Source organism: Panthera leo, chromosome B1 (genome assembly GCF_018350215.1).
Source record: "Panthera leo isolate Ple1 chromosome B1, P.leo_Ple1_pat1.1, whole genome shotgun sequence".
In the NCBI taxonomy this organism is placed as follows: Eukaryota; Metazoa; Chordata; class Mammalia; order Carnivora; family Felidae; genus Panthera; species Panthera leo.
Genome location: NC_056682.1, coordinates 198,813,250 through 198,818,983, shown reverse-complemented (window position 1 = coordinate 198,818,983; position 5,734 = coordinate 198,813,250).

Genomic DNA, 5,734 nt, shown 5'->3' with positions numbered 1-5,734 from the left:
AAAGCCAGGTTAGGAGGAGCATAAAGTGACAGTACAATTTCAGGAACGAAGAAAAGGAACAGCTTCTCGGAGACACCAGAGCAGAAACATGAGAGAGAGAGAGTGAGGGAGGCATACAAATACCTAGGGGAAAGTCATTCCACGCAAGGGCAAACAGCATGTGCAAAGGCCCTGAGGCACAGGCCAGTGTGCTGTGCTTGAGACACAGCCAGAAGGCCAGAGCAGATACCATGGCGTGAGTGGTTGGGAAAATCACAGGGAGAGGGGGCAGGGGCAGCCGGATCACATAGGGCCTTGTGGGCTGGAATAAGGACCCTGCATTTTACTGTGAGCGAGACTGGGCTCCATTGAGGGGTTGAGACTCAGGGAGTGAAATGTTCCGATGTAAGTTTTTGGTAGATCCCTCCCGAAGCCGCTGCGGAGGGACTGGAAAGGACTGGCCAATCAGCAAGCGAGAGGGTCGTAGAAACCATATCAGGACTCACTGACGCAAGGGAAACATTTAGCCAAAGAGACTTGGGTGGGGGCAAAAGCGTGGAGTCCAGCCTCTGGAACCAGACAGACTTGGGGTCAAGCCACAGCAACTACATTTAAAAGTCATGTGATCTCAGAATAGTTCCTTAACTTCTTTGAGCCTCTTTCCCATCCACAAAATGGGTCATCGAGGAGATTCGGTGAAATGCCACAACAAAGCACAATGTCATACACACAGCACGGTGTCCCAGACAACATTGCTAGGGAGATCATTTTGCAGTCACCACGCCAAGTGGCCCTCGCCAAAGTCTGGCCAAGAGGACAGACACACAGAGCCGAAATGACATTTGCTCATTCCGGCGTAGCGGCGAGGAAATGAGCACTCAGGGCGGAAAGCTGGTTGGCCAAGGTCACCTGGTCGGGAAGTGGCAGAACTGGGACCTGGATCCAGGCCTCTGGTTCTGCTACTTACCGGCTGTGTGAACTCGGTGTGTGAACTCGGGGAGGAAGGTCTATCGCGGTGGGGCCTCAGGTGGTGCATTTCAGCACGCGTGAATCCGAGTTAATGGCAGGTGCCCACCGTGAATGAGAAGATGCTTTCAAGGGCTCACCCAGGGACTTGAACACGGGGGATCACATCACTCCTGCCTGTCTGCACTGAGCTCGGCCCCGGGACACCCACAGGACAGAAGGGAACTTGGGACAACCCAACAAAGAAGAAGGCTTCACGTGGAGCACAGTGGAAGGAGCCCCCGACGGGAACACCAGACCCGAATTCCCATCCTCCCCTGCTGCTCAGCTCCCTCTGTGTCCACCTTCTCTGACCTCCAATTCCCTCCTCTCAGAGCCTTCCAGCAAAAGAGGGATAATAACACCTCCACATGCAGCACTGACCTTATGCTAAGGGTGATTACTAAATAGCATAAGTACTCAAAATGATTATTTCACGTGTATTCGTGTCATATTTAATTAGTATCGGTCTCCCTCTAGACTCTAGGCTCCGTAAGGACAAAGGTTCTATCTTTTTCCCCCCTCACCGGTACACCCCCAGGATGGGTGCAGCTCCTGGGATAAATTTGGTGCCCAGTAAATACTTGTAACAGGAGTTAAGAGTGTCTGGTGCATTATGGGTATGAGAAACGCTAAGTAAGTGGATGGACAGATAGATGGAGGCATTCGTCGTTCCGCAAGGTAGTGAGCGTCCCATTCCTGGAAATGTACGAGGAAGCAGAGGCGCAGAGGTTCGTTTCATTCATTTATTCATTCAGTCACTCGTTCAACAGTCATCGTTGGTCACCCACAATGTGCCAGGCCCCATGGTATGCTCTGGGGTCACAGCATTGAACATCCCGGCGGGGCAGCCAGAGCAGACATCAATAATGTCTGGGGGTGACGAGTGGTAGGAAGCAAAAGAACGTAGCGTGGAGAGTTACAGAGGGACACAGCCATCTCTGAAGAGATGTGAAAGAGCATTCAGATGATTGTCTTCAAGGATTGGAAAAGAAGGCTCCGGCTGGAGGATTCCAGAATCCCTTCCAGCTGAAATACGCCTTGTTCCCTCCATGGCTTCAGAGGGAGCTGGTGAGGGAGTCCCTTCCCGCCGGATTGTGGAAGCAAGAGGCTTTGGACTGAAATTGGACCAAGCAACCTGAGTGCCTGGCCTCACTCCGTTTCCCCTCCCTGTGGGACACCAGGACCGTCACCAACTCTCTCTGGTCCTGTTGCCTCCCCCTCCCATCAGGACATGCGCCCTGCGGCTGGCTGTCCATGTGCCTGGCCAGCTCTCTGACTGCAGGCATGGAACCCCCAGCGTCCCCACTACAGACCCTTCATCCCTGAACCGGGCCACACTTCCTGCTGGCGTGCTACCAAGAGTCCCTCCTCGTAAAGCTGAGGTTCACGGGGAAAGAGACGTCCTATTTTACGAACACTTGTTTATTAGCTGAGAGGTTGCTCTTACCTGTGCCCGGACCCCCGGAGGTTCAGCTCTGCTGACCGGGTCAGCGGCACACGAGCGAGCCTGCGGGAAGAAACACCCAGAAGCCACCTAGCACTTGGGGGCCGGACCAGCTACATCGTTTACGGGGCACCGTGCCAAATAAAAATGCACGGCCCCTTGCCCCAAAAGCAGGGCAGGGGAAAGTGTGGTTCAAGGTATTCGCGTATAAAACTTTTCCTTTCCTTGTAGTCTTACTCGTGACCTGCCGTGGGGTTTTCTGTTCGCTATTTAATGTTGCTCTCCCCTGGGCACTCACAGGGATGCTGAGACCTGGGTACAACCCTCACAGGCACCTGGGAGCCCCAAACTGTGGCCTGGAATGCAAGTACGCAGTCCGTCAGCTGCCGGGCTCCCTCTCTGCCAGCCTTCAAGTCTCAACAGTGGCGGGAAGTTCAAATCGGGCACCTCTTCTTCCCTTGGACCCCCGCCACTACCCATGGCAGCTGGGTGGCCCCCGGGGAGTATTGAAGTCTCCGTACTGGGATTTACTAGGCAGCTGGATGAGAGGTGGGCAAAAGGCCTGTCTCCACCAAGGCCTGCCCTGAACATGTGCCACAATCATGCCTAACCCTAAATGTCTTGCGGGGGATGGGGGGGGCGGGGTGCACCTAGCACTGACTCACAGGGAGAAGGGTAGCAAACAGCCAAGAAGCCTCCAAGCCCCCAGAGCATTATTTATAAAACATCAATTCAAAGCCAAACTTACTAAGAACTTCAAGGACACACCTGCGGCATTAGACCCCAGGCTGAGGCCCTTTTGAGAGTGGGTCCCTGTATGACCGTCCTGGTTACAGACCCATGAAGCCCACCCAACGAAATCAGACTGGGTCCTGCAGCTCCCAGGTGGGGGAGGGGGGCGCTTGTCCAATAAACTGTTTCAGAGAGCCTCTCAATCCCAGTGAGTCTGGCCAGTGCCGTGCTGGACCCACCTGGCTACGGACCAGCAGCCGGGCACCCTCCCAGAGGGAAACAAGGACTCCAGCGACTTTACAGTCCTGCCTGGGAGGAGGAGAATTTACACAGGAAAATGGAGGACCCCCCCCCAAGAGCGGGCCGCCGTTCCCTCATCTGGAAAATGGGCAGATGCCTGCCAGATGATGATCAGAGGAATCTAGATTTGTGCATCAGCGTAAAAGCAGAGACGTTCCTCATCGAGATAAATCATGCCGGTGCCTTTCCACCGCTGGAGGCCGGCCACAGCCTCGCGATCCTGCTCATGTCATTGATCGGGCGTCCTCACACTTGTGGTCCCTTGGCCTGAAAGTCCTTTATTCAATCTAACATCCCCTCTGTCCCTCCACGGGGAGCAGCCCCCCCCCCCCCTGCCAGTTGCACCTTCCCGTTTGATGCACCTCCTGGCCTGGGAACCTTCTTTTCCTTTTCATTGCCAGGGTCAGAGGCGTCCACGCGGTAATAGTTTGTTGTATGAGCGAGTGTCCCAGGAACCTCTACCGGCCACTTTACAACTTCTTAACATAAGAGAGTATATTTATCATATTGGATATAAAATAAAAGGGAAGAAAGGAAGAAATTAGCTGAGGGAGGGGCAAAGAAGAGTGAGAAGAACAACCCCCTTTCCGGCATCCTCACGCCCTATCTCCACCTCACCCCGCTCTGCTCCCAGGGGACCCCTGGAGTCAGATCCAGGGTGCGTCTGCTGGAAATCGAGGCCTCGTTGCAGGGGCGGATCTGTACATCCGCGGTGCACGCCCAGGGCGCACCTGCCCCGTGCCTTCGTCCCCGACCCAGGAGTTTCCCGACCAGACCAGCGCGTTGGTCTGCTGCCCCCAACCCGGCGCCCGCGGCATTTCGACAGGGAGGAGCTTCGGATCTCTGCGCCCCCAGGCCCAGCCTCTCAAGTGAGTTTCACCCGAAGGCCTAGTACTTGGGAAGGTTCCCAGGGCGCCTCCTTGCGTCTCCAGAGAGTCATCGCTAGTGCGGTGATGGGCCAGCTCAGCCCCCACCTCTCCGATCTCTTCCTGCAGACCCCAGAGCAGGCAGGAAAATTGGGGATCCTTTCAGGAGTCCAGGTTCCAGACGGTTCATCCAGAAGCTGCCGGGCGACCTTGGGCACATCACTTGACATCTCTGGACCACAGCTGACTCAGAGAATATTTTCCTCGAAAGGCCAGGCTGTGAATCGAGTGAGATTATGCGTGATTGGACGCCTGGCACAGAGGCTGGCTCAGAGGGAGGGCTTCTTTAAGGGATGAGGACCTCCCTTCCCCTCCGGAGACCCTACTAAAGCGCTGGGGTAAACAATTAAAACATCTGTCAAACCATAGCCTGCCTTCAGAGAGTTTGTAGGACGAGAGGAGACGGACGAACTGGGTGCAAGAACTGAAGCCCACCCAAACCCCGCCCCGCAGCTGAGGCCCCACTGGCTCCAGGGGACTCCAGGACGGGAGCTGGGCACCAAGCACAGGGTCTCAAGTCTGAGAGGAGAGAAACGTCTTTGGGGTCTGGGGCTGCCTCGCCCTGAGAAGCCCCCAGGCTTCTCGCCCCTTCCGTGGTGTGGGGAGGGGGATAGGGTCACAGAAGAGAAGAGGCCAAGGGAACAACTTCTCACTGGTGGCCACCCTGGGCCAGGTCACTAACACTTGTCCTCTAACTGGGGCGGGGGACCTCGCCTACTCTGTCCCCACCGCTCCCCTCATTAAAACAGAGCAGAGCTTCAGAAAACCCAAGCCGACCCTGGAGGGCTCCTGTCCGAACCGCACCAGAGTCCAGCACCCAGCCCTGATGGCTCTTCCTGCCTCAGAGGCTTTGCACTGGTCCCTCTCCGTGGAAGGATCTAGAATCTTCTCCTGGCTCTTGTTGGAACTCCAGGCCCTTCCTCATTCTTTGGGTCCCAGCCCACACCCTGCTCCTCCATGGAGGGGTCCACTTTGACCACCTCCAGTCCTCACGCTCTTATTTTCTCCCTTCCCAGCATTCACTTCTACCCGAAATTCATACTTATTTGTTCATGTGTCCAATTGCCGTTGAATGAATGAATGAAAGGACGCTGGACTAAAACCAGGGATCCAGGCTCTGCCCAGACTTTCTGCGTGGCCTCAGCCAAATCGCAACTACCCCTTCAAGCCTCAGTTTCCTCACCTGTAATATGAGCTAATGAGGGCGCCTGAGTCACAGAAGGAGGATGAAAAGAAGAATCTTTGAACTCCAGGTCCACACTGGCCACAGTCTTCCATCCATCCTTTGGGTCTCGTCCAGGGACAAGAACACACCTCCCCTCCGGCCCCAGACCCACTTCCCCAT